The following is a 17708-nucleotide window of genomic DNA, read 5'->3' as shown; positions in this document are numbered from 1 at the left end:
TTATATCTGATATTGTACTACTATATATGTTTGTATGTATACACACATATATTTAGTTACCTATATTTATAAAAATTTGGTTATGTTTGAAAATTACTCATGTAAAACTGCAATTAATATCAGATAAAGTTTTACACATCCAACTCAAAAATAATGATTTCATTTTAGAATGTACCAATAATCATGCTGACATATTTTACACTATTTTTACAGGACTATAATGAAAAATAACAATATATTGCTAATGTGTATTGAACACTTATTCAGTGCTGTATGCATTGTCTCATTTCATCTCACAAATCTTTAGAACCATATGAAATTCCCAATATGCAAATGTTTTTGACCTACAAAAAGGTATTTAAATTATCTGAAATTAATGAAAGAGGGAGTTAAGCCCAAGATTACATAACCAATAAATGATCAGGCTAGAATTTGAACCCAGGCTTGCCTTGATCACTGTGCTATTCAAACTCACCAATGATGATTTCAATTTCATTATTTACCAAATTAATATAGATGATGCACTGAAGACACATCACCACTTACATAGTATGCTTGTCAAAAATGCATATCCTAAATGTAATCATGATGAAATATTAGAAAACCAAATTGAGAGACATCCTACAAAATAAATGGCTGGTAATCTTCAAAAATGTCAAGGTCATAAAGGAAAAAGAAAAAAAGGGGGAGAGGGCCCCCAGGAAGAGTTCAGTTCCAGATTAAAGGAGGCAAGACTAAAGAGACAAAAACTAAATGCCATGCTTGATCCCAGATTGGACCAGGAAAAAAAAAAAAACATGGAAAAAGTGGTGAAATTTAAGTAAGGTCTACAGACTTAAAAAAAAGTAATGTACAAATGCTTATTTCCTGATTTGATCACTGTACTATGGTTGTAAAAGTGAATGTCTTTATTCTTAGGATATGTACATTGAACTATTTAGGAATAAAGGGGCATTATATTTATAACTTATTCTCAATTGGTTCACTAGCAGAAAAGATACATGTAGAAAAAAATGTGGCAAAATATTAACTGTGAATATGAGTGAAGAGTATTCAGTTCTTTGTTCTATTCTTATAACTTTTCTATATATTTTAAATTATATCAAAATAAAAATTAAAGAAGAAACAAAAAAGAGAAATAATGCATTTTGGAAAAAAATTTCCATGCATGCAATCATGAAACTCACGTTTTTGTTTTTTTTCCCCCAAGTTCCAGAACACAAATCTGATATAAAACATGTACAAAAATACAGCCTCTATTCTCAAGGAGTTTTCCATCTAGCTGGGGTCACAAAAGTAAATATACAATACTTTTATAAGAAATGTCACAAAGCAGTACGAGAGTAATTGTCAAATGAGTGACAGAGGCAAAGAGTCCTAGGAATTTAGAGGGAAAAAAGATCACATTGGACAAGAGTGGTGCTACCTAAAAGAAATGTGATTTAGGTCCTGAAGCATAAGCAGAAACTGGCTAGTCAGAAAAGAGAAAGAAGAAAATTCCAAAGTGATAGAATATTTGTGGATAAATGAGTGGGTAACAGACTACACAGTCTCTTAACAGAGGAGTATGAAAATCAAGGCTGGAAAGGAAGGCTGGGGACAAATTACAGAAGGTTTTGAATCCTAACTCCAAAAAAACTGGATTTATACTATAGGCAATAGCCAACCACTAAACGATTCTGACATAGTGTTATTAGTATAACAAATAATTTCTCCATTTCTGTCTAGAATCTGACTGATTCATTCAACGTGACAATTCTTAAAAAGAACCTTTCCTTTTGTGTTAAAAGATTTTTTGATTCCTCCATTTGAGTGCCTGCTGATCCAGGCCACACCACACAGCCTTTAAAATCAAACTTATTGAGGGTGAGGCAAGCCAGGGAAGCTGACTCAGCGCCAACCATGTATTCTCTATAAATAACCATTTAACTCAACACCAATAATTGTTATTGGTCAAACTGAAATCAGTTTACTTTTAGCGTAACTCTTTTCCTTACCAAATATAAAAATGCAAAAATTTGCTGATAAGTTTCACTATGTATGCATAAGGACAGATTTTTATTTTATTAGTGTTGACTTGTCAACACAAAGTTTTCATTAAGCATTTAAATTCAGAATCACATATCAGTGATCACATCTGGAAGTGTTTTTTGTTGCACATAAGCCAAACTTACACTAAACTCATTCTACAACGTCAATTTTATAAATGTCAAATTGTAATCTAAGTAGCCAATTTTGTAAATTCTGCATGAATCATCTTTTTTTGAGAAGCCTTCATTTTATTTCCAACACCCCTTTCTCTTAACAGAAAAATCAAATTACCTCAGCCCCTAATAGACAAAAAGAAAAGGTCTAGAATCAAAATTCTTTTGATGATTATAGAGCAACATGGCAATTTACTGCAAACTAAGAAATGAATATTTATGATTTTAAAAACATATGGTATGATAATGGGAAGAACTGTAATGTTATAGAGTCCTACAATGAGCATCTCATGAATATCTACTGAAAAGAACATTTACCTAGATTCATTTCTAATTTGTAATTGTACCCAACAATACTAGTTTATTCTAAAAAAAAAAAAAACTGTTGGATGAATTCTCCATTTCTGTTATCCTAGCCTTTCAGCAGGGGTCAGCAAACTACTGCCCATAAGTCAAATCTGATCCCATCATGTGTTTCTGTAGGGCCAGCGAACTGATAGTGATTTTTAAACTTTTTTTAAACAGCTGAAAAACAATTCAAAGAACAGTATTTCAGACACATGAAAATTATATGAAATTCACTGTCCATAAATAAGGTTTTATCAGAACACAGCCCCACCTATTCTTCTAGATATTATCTATGGCTGCTTTACAAAACAGCAAAGTGGAGTAGTTCCACCAGAGACCATGTGGCCCCCAAAGCCTGAAATATTTACTATCTGGACCTTCAGAGAAAAAGTTTGCCAATTCCTGCCATATAGCATAGTACACAAGAGATTAAGCCATAGACCCTGAAATCAGAGCAACCTAGGTTCAAAACCTGTCTTTGCCACTAATTGGTTATGTAGCTTGCCCAAAGTCATTTAATAGCTCTACAACTTAGATTTCTGTTATTATTTTTAAAAGAAAGATAATAATATCTAATCACACAAGGATAAACACATACAAAGTGCTTTAGCACTATACCCAACACACAGCAAGCACTAAATATTGGCTGATGTTGTATATTTTCATTATTATTACCACTATAGATACTATAGTTACAGGGGAATTTTTCCCTACCAAACTGTTGGGGTGCAGGCCTTCTTTTAAGTATACATATGGTACAATGTATAATATCATTTTATGTCTGTTCTGACTCTTTCCCTCTTTACATCCAGGCAACTGCAACTTACACCAAAACTTGTAGAAAAGACCTGTATGAAATAGAGGACGACTACAAAGTCTGGAAACATAAATATGTATAAAAATCATTGATAACATTAATCTGTGATTCCAGACTTTACAGACACCTTGTACAATTCCTTCCATAGGTAAATGATACCATCTGCTATACTAAAAATAAAATCTATTTAAAGTTCATTTGAACTTTACTATATTAATAACTTTAATTACAGCTATGCCAAGACATTTGGCTTGCTTAGTAATAAACCAAATTTATTCAAGTTGAGGAAAACATCATACTATATGCAATATGGATTCAAAATGTTTTTATTTCAGATTCTCTGATGATGAAAAAAAAAAAAAGGGCTACCATGGATGGAAAGATAAACTATGTCTATTGGACTCTGAGGGGGAAAAAACCTTGAAATGATATTTAGGGAAAGTTATTATTTTTCAAAGTTTTATTTTATTTTTAATAGACAAATAATAACTGTATATATTTATGGGGTACAATGTGATGTTTTGATACACATATACATTGTGGAATGATCAAATCAATTAACGTTTCCATCACCTCAAACACTTATTTCTGTAGTGAGAACATTTAAAATCCACTTTTAGCTATTTTGAAGTATACACACATTATTAATCATAGTCACCATGCTGTGAAATAGATAACCAGAGCCTATTCCTCCTGTCTTAACTGAAACTTTTTGACCATCTGCCCTTTCTCTGTCCGCAACTGCACACCACCCGACCCCCACAACCACCATTCTATACTCCACTTCTATGAGTTTGACTTTTTTTAGACTCCACATATAATAGCAAGATCATGTGTATTTGTCTCTCTGTGCCCAGCTTATTATTCATTTAGCATAATGTCCTCTAGGTTCATCCATGTTGTCACAAGTGAAAGGATTTTCCTCTTTTTAAGGTTGAATAATATTCCATTGTTTTTCTATATCATATTTTAAAAATCCATTCATCCGTTGATGGTCACTTCGGTTGTTTCCCTATCTTGGCTAGTGTAATGCTGCAGTGAAGATAGGAGTGCAGATATCTCTTCAACATATTGATTTTAATTCCTTTGGATATATACCCGAAGTGCTGGATCATGGAAAGTGTTAGTATGTCATACTTACAACTTGTATTTAAGTTTTTAAAAGTTTAATAGTCTTAAGTTCAACTTCATAAACCAAGTTAAAAATTGGCATACACTGAGCCTAGCTGTGTGACCTTGGGCAAGTTACTTAACCCAAGCCTTACGTTAAGTCCAGGCAACTGTAACTTATACCAAATCATGTAGAAAAGGCCTCTATGAAAAAGAGGGTGTCTATAAAGTCTGTTTCCTCATCTATAAAATGAGAAAAATAATACTAACTCTTTCATAGCTTATTGTGAGGATTAAATGAGTCAATACATGTAAAGAACTTGAAACAGAATTGATACAGTGTGGTGCTCAATAACTTTGTTAGTTATTATAATTATATATTAAATAGCTAGATTTTGACGGGAAGGCTTTCACAGTTATAATTCCCAGCTAGCATGCAGCCAAGAAAACATTTTGAAAACTAGCAAAGATCACAAAATCTTCAGAAATTCAACTTGATTGATGGAAATTAGAATACAGGTATCCTTCATTTAAAAGGACTTAAAAGTCCTATACCACTGCCATTTTGCTGCTGCAGTCAACAATTAGAGGATGCAATCCACTTTATCAGGGTCATCCCTAGGAGAATATGGCAGGCAACCGGTGGAGAACAGAGGTGGTGGCAAAGACCTGGAACAAATTATGCTGTGGGTGGGCCTGCATATCCTGTTTCCCCTATTCTCCCCTGCAGAGCACTGGAAATTTCAGTCCTTTGCTTTACGTGTTTTCTCCCACCAAAGATTCAATAAAAGGCATGCCAATACTATCAAATGAATGTCTGCAAAAACTCTTTAAAAATGCCGAAAAGATTTAAAACATTCCTTTAGATATGAATTTAGAACTGTTATGATGTTTAGAGCCAAACTGCTGAACTTGAGGATTACTGTCTCTACAAAGAAAGTTTATGAGTCTGAATGAGTGCCAGAATTCTTTAAATTATCTTTTCAACTAGAGAAAGGGAGTTCAAGCACACACACAAAAAAGCTTTTGATTCCAAAGACCAGCAAAGAGTTCAATAAATATCTGTTGAATGAATCAAATATGCCTGACAACCACAAATTAACACTTATCCATACAAGTACTTACACCAAATTCCCAAAAGACTACTGTCTACTGCTTATGTATAGCAAAGACCATAAGTAATTATCCTTGAAATTCTTACTTCCTTACCTATGTTTACACAGTACTGATATGTCTATTCTGAATCTTAACAACCTTATTCAACCAGCCATTGTTCGTCTCATTAAGGAACAACACTGTGTCAAAATTGTTTTTTGAGACAGGCATAAATGATGCTACATGTAATACTTATTATCACCTCAAAGCAAATGGTCTTCTTCCATGCTTCCACAATAACACATAGGTCATTTCTGTTTCCCTACACATTTACCACCTGACTAGTAAATGACAGACCTCAGATTTCTATAAAGCTTGGTTCCTTCTCTTTCCTACCCATTCTCCCAAATTTGTTGCACTCTTTTCCAACCTTTCTCACTATGCCCTTTGTAATGCTTCTTCTTTTACAAATAAACTTCCCTAGACCCTTTAACAGAACCTCACTCTACTTCTGTATCCTAATGGAAACCAGCTTCCCCCTGGACAACCCCTCCGTTTCAGCTGAGCCCAAATGGCATCTACTCTTTCCCTTATACCTCTAGTAGAGCAGACTGGGAGATAAGAGCATTTTCCTATCTTCTTCCTACTATGACACACATATAATTACTCCAAAAGTCTCCTGTTAAGACCTCCCTCCTTTACTTATAATTGGGCCCTATCTAACCAAATTTTACATTATCATCAACCAGCTTCCCAGTCACTCTCCAACTCAGAAACACATCTTAATATCTAACTTGCCTTTTGAGCCACCATCAGCCAGGATGACTTTCAGATCCAAGTGAATATCTATCTTAGCTGCTCTCCTCCTTAAGGACTGAGGAGATACCCAATTACAGTGGTCTTTACTTCCACTACTCAACTGAATAATCCACTTCTATGACCACTCATCACCCAGAACAGTTACTCATTTAAAATCTTAAAACATTATCTTGGTTTATAACCACAAGCTCTTACCCTTCATCTCTTTTCACTCCTTTTCCCCTTCACATTTTACTCTTTAGCCTTATGGAAACTTCTGGTGTTAATATTCTTTCATTTTCTCCCTACCTATTAGCCTTATCTTGACTTCAATTAGTTCCCTACCCAGCCTAGACCCTCAAGATATATAATTTCAATCATTATCACTGCAACACCTTCAACTTTTGGCCCCTGCTTCTTCTCACACCGCTCTCCTTTCTCAATTCCTGTGCCCCCCAATACCAGATCAATTAAACTGCCCAGCTTTTCAAATGTGTTCCCACACAGTGGCTGCCAACTACTGCAGAGAGAGAGACAGAAACAGAGGGAGGGTGGGGAAGGAGATGAGAATATATATGCACAATAAAGGCCACCACAAAATCCATGGTCATCAAACTCATTTTGGCCTCTCTACATTTCCCAAATGAACTGCAACTCCCATTAATTAGCCTCAGTTACTATTTCAAATCTTTACAACTCTCTCCTAGGTTTCGGCTTCACTACCTCCACCTCATACTTACTCAGAATGTGTCCTCACTTCCTTTTTCAAAGAGAAAATAGTAGACTTCAGGTAGAGATACCTTTCCCCAAATGAGCATCCTTACCTCCTTTTCTCCCACTCGTTGAGATGTGTCCTTTTGGTTAAACGCTAATCCTTCTCCCAGTGCTTTGTAATACATTCCCTACTGCTATCTGTAGAGACCTTATGCCCATCATACATGCTCCCCCTCTCTCACATGTGACCTATTCACTGGTCATTTGCCCTCAGCATATAAATATACAAGCGTACTTCAAAAAGTTCATAGAAAGATTTATATTATGTTCCCATTCTACTTTTCCACAAACTTTTTGAAATACCCTCATATTTACATTTCTACCAACTAACAAAATTCACATTCAATTTTAAATCAAACTCCCTCTAGCTCCCATAAGAAGCTCTGATATGAGTACGCTATAGTTGTTCTGACATTCTCATTTTCTGTTCACCACTTACCCTGGAGCAAACTGGTATCTACAATTTCACTAAAGTCACCAATAACCTAATTTAATTCTCACAACCACCCTATGAATCAGATACTTCTATTACCCCCACTCTACAAATGAGGCACAGAAGACTAAATAATTTGCCCAAGGACACAAACTAGTAAAAACCTCAACTCTGGAGCCCAAATTTTTAGCCATTATCCTATGCTTCAAATTACGAGCATGTACATTATTCTTCTAATTCTATTTTATAAATCATGGCTAAAGAGTACAGAAGGGAGGATGGGGAGGCACATCTTGAATTATTTCCAGAACTGTAATCTTTGTCAATAGCTAATGACACACTTAATGGCTTACCTAACATTTATTTACTATTCTGCTACATGTTCACTGGTTTCTTCTGAAGTACCAGTAAATGATTACTTTCAAATTTTTATTTTTTAAGATAAAATAATATTCGCTACTAAAACAAATTTCCTACATATTTAAAATTACTAATTTATGGCACAGATTTACAATTTACCTTTCTATACCACTTGTCTTCCTTTTTTTCCTAAAGACTACTGTTTTTGATTTACTGATGGAGATTTTTATTTCTAAAAAAGTATTCTATTATTTGGTTAAGCAGATGTCTTAAATATATCTTTGCAAACAGAACTCTTATCACCTATTGGCAATAGATGACTTGTGATTTGTATTGCCTATATTTATACTTTTGGGGGGTTCGTTTTCATTACCATCACCAATTTTTCTATTAACAAGTTAAAAAGACACATCATACTTCCTTAAGCCAATATTTAATTAGATTTCTCTAGCATGGCTGCTTTTAATTTTCACATAGCTCTTATACTGTATTTAATCTATGGCCTACAAAAACACTGTACATAAATAAGTGAAATTTACTTTTTCAAAGTAGGGAGGCACTCATACTAACCTCACATTATAAAGATAAAGAATGGCGCTTCCCTTCTCTTTCTAACATGGGGAGGGGCAGGGCAGGGGCAGGGGTGGTTATTGTATTAGGTATTACAGAAAACTCTTCCAGTCTCTATTCCACACACTCATGCCTCCTCTTCTTCCTCCTGGGAAAGGGGACTGCGGAATGGGCGGAGTAGGGGGGAGGTATTAACTTGATAGGTTAGAGTCCAAAGCTTTCCTTGAGCTTCATTTTTAACAAGAAGGAATGAAGTTACTTCATAGAAAATAGAGCTTTCTCTCCCTTTCTTGCTCTAGCTGTTGCCTAGGCTCTTTGCTAGCTGTTGTACAAAGCAGGCTTGTGATCTTCCCACTAGCTACCAGATTAAGTGTATTCAGAGTAGGCATGCAGATTGAACTCTCCCCAAAGGCAAGTCATACAGTCTAGATTTGTTGGTTATTATAGCAGACTCTCAACTTCTCCCTAGATCCATACTGTGTTTTCACTATTCCACTATTATTAGAGAGTTTAAATTTTAGAAAAAGACTGGGACATTTCCCTTATGATGAATCTATTATTTCTGTGTTAGAACCTGGAGAGAGGAAGGTTAAACGATTGGCACTCTTAACCTCAATATTTACTATAAGCAAGTGTCAGCACACAATGATCATCATAACAATACTACACTGAACTAAGCACCTGTTAAGTGCTAGATACCCTTTCGTATGTCCGTTTAATCCTGATTTTGCAAGGTAAATATTTTTATCTGAATTCACTCATTAATGCCTGAATAGATACTAAGGCTCAGAGAAGTTAAGTATTTGCCTGTTTCCAAAGCTAGTAAATTTTAAAAGCAAGGTTCAATCTCAAATCCCTGATTCCAAAATTATCAGTCAATTACAATACTCAACTTGGTAAAAATAAAATATTCTAAGTTTAGTCAAAGTATGGAATGGAAGTATGGCCAATATTTAAGCAATCATCAAAGATACATCTGTCTGCCATGTAAAAGGAATAAATGGTCCTGTAACATTTGGTTAATGAAGTACTAGGTTCTACAGAGAATTCGGTTATTGAAAAATAATTAACTTTAATAACACTTGGTGCAATAAACATTGGAGGTGGGGGGAAATCTCCAATAACCTGATGCTCCATTTCCGTCCAGGCTTCCTGTAGTAAATATGTAATGTTATAATAAAGTTCCTTGAAAAATGAGTCATCTTGAACCAAACGTAATAAAGATAATGATTAACCAAAAGCTGGCACAAATCCTAACAGAGTAATACAATTCAAATTCAGCCTCTTAAAATATAATTCATGTCCAATGCCAGTATCTCAGAAATGTAAGCCAATGACTGGGTTTATGTAATGTGTCTATGTATTGGCACAAGCATATGCAGACCAACATTTTAAATTTTCCTATATCCTAAATTTTTATACTTATAATCATTTACTCACAAAAGCGAACAACAAATGAGCTCTACAATGTCAGATCAACATTTCCTACTGTATACAACACTCTGGAAAATTATTTCCTAATGTTTACTAGAATTAGCATTATTTCTACTTATTTTAGTATGGCATAAAAACTAAGCATGGTACATGAAGCACAATATTACTATAAAAATGTATAATGAGGCCTGGCTGGTTAGCTCAGGTGGTTAGAGCATGGTGTTATAACACCAAGATCAAAGGTTCAGATACCCACACACAAAAATAATGTACTGTCTTTCACACAAAATTAAATTAGTGAATTATCATGTAGGGCATATGCTCTAATGTTTTATCTGGTAGCACAATGGAGTTATCCCTATATCCTCTTTCTTCAGAGAGATGATACAAATCTACCAAATGACTTGCAGGTTAGGACGAATACATTCCATGGCCACAAAACAAGGCTAAGTTACCTGGATCCTGAAGGAATGAACCCATAATTCTTAACTCAAAAGTATATTTCTTTAACCAATGAGCTAGTGAACCATGTAACTAGTTGGAAAGAACTAATTATTTTATAATGTAATATTCAAAACTTAGTTGGAAAGTAAAGTCTTTTTTTTTTTCTTGATGTTTTGGGAATTACGTCTGCCTCTGGTTTGTTTTTTTTTTAATTTTTAAAATGTAGTTAATGTTTAGATAGAAAATTGTTTCCTCAACATACAAATGAAGGAAAACATCACAAACTGAATTTAAAGTCAATTGATATAAGGAACGAATTTAACACACAAAAAATTAACATCCGTAATGCATAAAGAACTCTTAAAAATGAATTAGAAAAATCTTAACAGAAATTTGGTGAAGGGCCTTAACAGACAAGTCACACACCCAAAAGAAACACAGTGGCTAATAAATACTTCCTAAGATGTACATAGAAATGGACATTAAAACAAAAAAATGACATTTTTCATTTCTCAAACTGAAAAAATATGATACTGTATAATTCTGGTGCTATGAGAGAAACAACATCAAAATCTTCTAGTATAAGTATAAATTGCTAAAACTTTTTTGAAGAATAGATTGGATTCATAAATAGAACTCTTTAAAATGTTCACACACTTTCAACCAATTATTCTACCTCCTGAAACCATTAGTAAATAATCAAAGAAAAAAAATATTTTTTTAGTGTGGAAGGCAATTATCTGAAGGTAAAAAAATTGGGAACAAATTGAATGTCCAACAATATGAGAATGGCTAATTAGGGACCTGCATAAAATGTAATATAATGCAGTTATTAAAATCATAATTTTGAAGAGTATTTAAGACAAATTTTCAAGATGTAATATTAAGTGAAAAAGCAGGACGAAAAACTGCACTAAAAATAACTAGGTATGTTTAAATTCCAGATATATCTCCAAAAAAATGACTGAAAAAAAACTTAAAAAAAATTTTTTTTTGCTAAAAGGGAAATTTATTTAATGTAAATGAATATATTAATAAAAAAGAAAGATCTCAGATCAAGAATCACCTTTGCACCTAAGGAAAGTAGAAAATGAAGCGCAAGCTAAGCACAGACCCAACAAAGGGAGTAAATAACAAAAATTAGAACACAGATAAAGGAAATAGAAAATAGAAAAAAAATAGAGAAAACCTATGAAACCAGAAGTTGGTACTTTGACAAGATACATAAAATTGACAAACCTTTACTAAATGGACTAAAAAAAGAGAGAAGACTCAAATAATGAATCAAAAATGAAAGAAGGGTCGTCACAACCAAATTTACATAAATCAAAAGGGTTACAGGGGAATACTATGAATTGTTGGTCAACAAGTTAAATCATCTAGATGAAGTGAATAAATTCCTAGAAACACACCACCTACCAAGACTGAATTATGAAAAAAGCAAAGTTTGACTGGAACTATAGCTGGTAAGATGAGTGATTATCACTTTTTTGGTTTCCTAATGCAGGATTCCCTTGAGGATTTCCCGCAGAGCTGGTCATGTGGTGGTGAACTCTTGTATATTTCATTTGTCTGGAAAATACACTATTTTCCCCTCATTTCTGAAGGACAGCCTTGCTGGGTACAGTATTCTTGGCTGGCAGTTTTTTTATTTTAGTATTTTGAATATATCATCCCATTTTCTTCTGGTGTCTACGGTTGCTGTTGAGAAGTCTCTTAGTCTGATAGGGGCTTCCTTATAGGTGATTTGATGCTTTTCTCTTGCTTCTTTTAAGATTCTCTCTTTGTCTTTGAGCTTTGCCAGTTTGACTATAATGTGTCTTGGAGAGAGTATTTTGGGTTGAATCTGTTTGGGAATCTTTGAGCCTCCTGGATCTGAATGTCTGTGTCTCTCCCCATACCTGGGAAGTTTTCGGTTATTATTTTGTTGAATAGGTTTTCCATGCCTTTTCCTTTCTCCTCCCCTTCTGCAACACCCGTGATTTGAAGTTTGTGTGCTTAAGGTTGTCTGCTAGCTCTCTTAGATTTTCATTTTTTTTAATTCTTTTTTTTTTTTTTTGGTCTGCCTGGGTTACTTTGAGAAGACTATCTTCAAGATCAGAAATTCTTTCTTCTGCTTGGTCTAGCCTGCTGCTTAAACTCCCAGTTGTGTGTTTTTTTTTTTTTTGGTTTTTTTTTTGTTGAGTGAATCTTATCAGTTCCATGAGTTCTGCTACATTCTTTTTTGAGGTATTACTCTCTTTATAAATTTCCTCCTCATATCCTAAATTTTTTTTTTTTTACTGTTTCATAATGTTGTCTGAGTCTTCTCATATCTCAGTCAGTTTCCTTAAGATTGTTGCTTGGAATTCCTTTTCAGTCATTTCAAGGGTTTCCTGCTCTATAACATCTGGTATTTGAGAATTACTGTATCCTTTTGTTGATGTCATATTTTATTGGATTTTTGTATTTCTAGTATCTCTACATTGATGTCTGGTTATCTGGAAGAGCAGTTGCTTCTTCTATTACTCTGGAGAGGGGTTTGAGGACAGAGACGTTCTCTTATTCCAGTCTCCACTGGTGGATACTCCTTGTGTCAATGCAGTCGAGTGTCTGATGGGCCACCTGCACAGTGACTGAGGCTACTGCTGTGGCATCAAGCCACTTTTGAGGTAGCCATGGCTGTGGCAATGGCTGTGGTGGGCCACCTGCACAAAAGTGGTGTTTTCATCATGCTCCTTGCCTGCTTCAGGTGGGGGATGTTGCCCTCGGCTCCTGCCTTGGTCCCCTGAGCCTGCTCTGTTGCTTGCCTGCTTCCAGGAGCAGGTGGCTGCCCTTGGCTCCTCACAAAGTCTTCATTTAACAAATAGTGCTGTTTGTTACTGTTTGTAAGGATATTTGTAAGGAAAAAAATGAACTTTAATCCTAATCTTACGCCACATGTAGAAATTAATCTGAAGTAGATCATAGACCTGTAAGTAAAAGTACTACTAGTCCCAAGGAACAGATGATAAATTAGACTTCATCAAAATTAAAAATCCATACTCAATCAAAAGGTACCATTAAGAAAATAACTAGGAAAGCCACAATGTGGAGGAAAATACTGACAGCATATATAGCTGACAAAGCATTTGTATCCATACTACCTATGCTGAATGAGTCAATAATAAAAATATAAATAATCCAGTGGGAAAAAATGTAAAGTGAAAGATTTAAAAAAATTGGAAAATACACAGATTTACTTTGCCTAATCTTATTTAAAAGTTCTTGTTTTTTTTCATCAAATATTGCACGATATTCCAGTTTTAAATAAGCCACTAACATTAAAAATGTAAAGTTTATGATGACTATCTTTTTGTTTATATTTATACATGTTGTAGAAATAATGAACTATAAATATGATTTAAAATGAGCAAAACATGAATTGTCCTATGTACTAGTCCGTTTCTGTTGTTTATAACAAAATACTTGGAACTGGGTACTTTGCAAGAATTAAAAATTTATTGCTTACAGTTGCACAGGCTGGGAAGTCCAAAGTCCAGGGAACACATCTGGTAAAGGCCTTGTTGGTGAAGACAGTGTCCCAAGGGTCTCACACAAGCAGAAATGGCAGGGCAGAGAGAGAGAGACTCGCAAGTGCTCTCTTTTTAAAGAGAACCATGCCCATGATCACCGTTACTAATCCATTCACTATGGCATGGTCTTCACAACCTAATCACTTCTTCAAGGCCCCACCTTTTAATTACCATAATAGGAATTCCTACCCTCAACAGTTACAGTGGAGATTAAGCTTCAATGACTTGGTGGGGGGGAGGGGGGACCCTGACCAGATGGGACATCCAATCCACTGCACCCTGAAAATGGGAAAATGGAAATTCTACAACCATGTGACAATAAGTAATGTCAACACATTTAAAAATAAGAGGGCAAATAATGAGTGAACAGATAAATATCAAAAGCGAAAAAACTTTAAAACAAAATATATCATTAATGTCCCTTTAAGAAATCTCAGAAATGAAAAAAGGCCAAAACCTAAAATAATTTAGATCACTTTAGTTCTCATTACAGCATTGGACTGGGTTTAGCCCTAAGAAATAAAGTTGCAACAGCAATTTCTTTCCTAAGAAATTTTTCCATCTAAACAATTACACAGCAGATATAATTCTAAATACTTTTCCACTCTTTATTCTTCATCTCCAAACCCCCTTTTACCAAATTTTCCTTCAGTAAAATAAATTGTGTGCACGTTATGTAGTATTTACTATGAAGCGTGTTGTGTTGTAGCTAAAGACTAATATTTGGTTAATGCAGCCAACCAGCTAATTCCTATAGTTTCTGAGCCATACTCTCCATCATCTCAGAGCCCAAAAAGTAGTTTTATGACTACTGAGTTTCACCTATCACTCCTCCAGATTAGCAAAACCCTAAATGCTTTTTACAAGATGCACCAAGAAACTCAGAGTCTCCAAATAAGGAAAAAACTGAAAAATACTGATAGTGGAATCTATTATTCTGAAAACAAAGAGACAGCAGAAACTGAATCATTTCTCATAGCTTTCCTGGGTTTTTGAATTCTAGTGAAAGCCAGTTATTCTAGCAAAATATATTCATATTTTAATGTCTGAAGTTGCCATATGATCCTTACCTATTTCTCATCTAGTCCTTCATGTTACTATAAAGTGACAGGAGATGACCAAGGTCTTTGCCATAAAACACTCTATCTGGTATTTGAGGAACTTGGTCAGAGCACGGGCTTTTCAAAAGAAAAGAGTAACTTTCGCCAAGTCATAAGACCCAGACTTGGGAAAATGACACTCTAAACTGGGGATTTTACAAATTCCATTTGAGATGGTGATAAGATAATTAAGTGGCAATGAGAACTACAGCAAGGGAAAGAGAACCAAGTGTGATACAAATAGGTAAAAGAAAAGAGCATAAAATTAAATCAATAAATTAAACAATTATTGTACACAGACACAATTCGGGATGGCTGTCCAACTCATAATTCCCCCAGAAGGCATGTCTATACTAACTTTTCCCTTCATTTGAGAAACTACTCAACCCTCCCGCCCCCACCACTGTTATTCTAAACACTGATTCTAAACGAGAACTGTTATCTTCCTACATGACCCTGCTCTTTCAACACACAATGATTAATAGTGGGATGAAAATTTGAAGTAAGCAGGACCAAAGTCCTGCCCTAGAATTTTCAAACTTGTGTTGAGGAAAGGAAACTTTGAGGAGGCATTTCCAGAGCTACTGGTAGCCATGAACCTTGATGCTAGAAAAAGTATATTTCAAAGAATAAAGCCAACATACGAGTATATAGAGAAACAGAGGTAAGAGACAGAGAAGTCCAATGATAAGGTATATCCTGCCCTCAATTATGTATATAAGGTATATTGTATTCTATGTTAAGCATGACAGATACTTCCCAAAGTCACTGCAAGAATTAAAAGAAATAATGACTATAAAGGCAGTTTGTAAACTCTAAGTTTATCCGGGCTTATTATTCAGCAATTGTAATCATTTTGGTTCCCAATAAAAAAATTATGCACATTTGTACATATATTAAGTAAAGGCAATTAATAAAATTCAATGCAAGGTATGACTGCAACCATAAAACAAACAAACATACAAGAACATATAGTTCAGCAAACTATACCTGCATAGCTAAATCTGGCCTGCCAACTCTTTTTGAATGGTCTGTAAGCTATCCCTACATATACCTACGATAAAGTTTAATTTACAAATTAAGCACAGTATGAGATTAATAATAACTAAAAATAAAATAGAAAAATTATAACAATGTGTCAGCATCTCTACTCTTATGCTTTGAGGCCTTTATTAAGTAGAATAAAGGTTACTTGAACACGAGCACTGTGATACCACCACAGTCAATCTGACAACCAGTAAGGCTACTAAGTGACTAACTGGTGGTTAACATGTATAGGATGGATCCGCTGGACAAAGGGAAGATTCATGTCCAAGGCAGGATGGAGCGGGACAGTGTGAGATTTCTTCACACTACTCAAAACGGTGTGCAATTTAAAAGTCATAAATTGTTTATTTCTGGAATTTTCAACTTAATATTTCCAGACAGTGGTTGACTGGGGTTAACTGAAACCTCAGAAAGTAGTACCGCGGGTAAGGAAGGACTACTGCTCTATACTTTAATTAAATAAAATTTAGTGATTGAATTATTCATAAAATACTCACTCTCCAACATTCAACAAAAGACAGCAGCAGCAAATGAAAGAAGTGTGATATGATAGGAAAGCACCGGGTTTTGGAAGGCATAAGAAGGGCTTTAAAGCATATAGTTAGTGCTTTACCACACTAACTGTATGATCTCAAACCAGCCCTCTTACAAAATATGGATATTAACTCCTGCTCTATCTAAATCCTAAGATTGTTAGTGAATCAAGGAAGAGCATGTTCTTGAAAGTAATTTTAAAAGTAAACTCTAAAATATAAAGTAAATATAAAATGTTAATAACAATCATTGAATTTTATCATTTTCACTGTTGGCCTACAAAGTTTTAAAGTTAAATTTATTTTCTCTAAATTATTTTTCAAACATAAAAATGTTTTACATGAAAGCTTTACTATACAGCTCTAGTAATTAAGACAGTGTGATATTTGCTTAATGGCAAACATAGAGATCAATGGAACATAACATAGTCCTAAACTAGATCCACACATACAAAGTCTATTGATTTCAGCAAAGGTACCAAGGCAATTCAATGGAGAAAGGCTAATATTTTCAACAAATGGTGCTGAAACAAAGGGATATCAATGTGCAAATACATGAACCTTGACCCTTACCCTCATACCATATACAAAAATTAACTCTAAATGGATCATAGAACTAAAAATAAGAACTAAAACTATAACCTTCTAGAGGAAAATAACAGGAGTGAATCTTTGTGACCTTGGGTTAGGCAAAAAATTCCTTAAGTAAGGCACAAACAGTATAAACTACAAAAGAAAAAAATAAGTTGAACTTCATCAAAATAAATTGATAGAATGCATTTCATCAAAATCTCTTTCACTCTTCTGAAGACACTGCTAATTAATGAAAAGGCAAGCCACAGACTGGGAGAAAATATTTGCAAAATATATTTCTGATAAAGAACTTATATCCAAAGCATATTTCAAAACTTAGTAAGACAACCAATTAAAAAAAAATGAGCACCAGATAGGAAAATCCATAGAGACAGGAAATAGATTAGTGGCTGATAGGGGCTAGGGGGAGACGTGTACTCAAATGTTCATAGCAGCTTTATCCATAATCGCCAAAAACTGGTAACAACTGAAATGTCTATCATCTGGTGAATGG

The 17708-nt window shown here is 34.5% G+C and overlaps 1 protein-coding gene across 2 annotated transcripts in view; it reads right to left on the bottom strand.

The window, feature by feature from the left end:
• EML4 (EMAP like 4) overlaps positions 1 to 17708 on the bottom strand; it is a 165109-nt gene that overhangs the window by 129387 nt on the left and 18014 nt on the right. The window lies entirely within an intron of this gene.

This window comes from Cynocephalus volans, chromosome 14 (genome assembly GCF_027409185.1).
Source record: "Cynocephalus volans isolate mCynVol1 chromosome 14, mCynVol1.pri, whole genome shotgun sequence".
In the NCBI taxonomy this organism is placed as follows: domain Eukaryota; kingdom Metazoa; phylum Chordata; class Mammalia; order Dermoptera; family Cynocephalidae; genus Cynocephalus; species Cynocephalus volans.
This window is presented reverse-complemented; position numbering and strand designations above follow the sequence as displayed.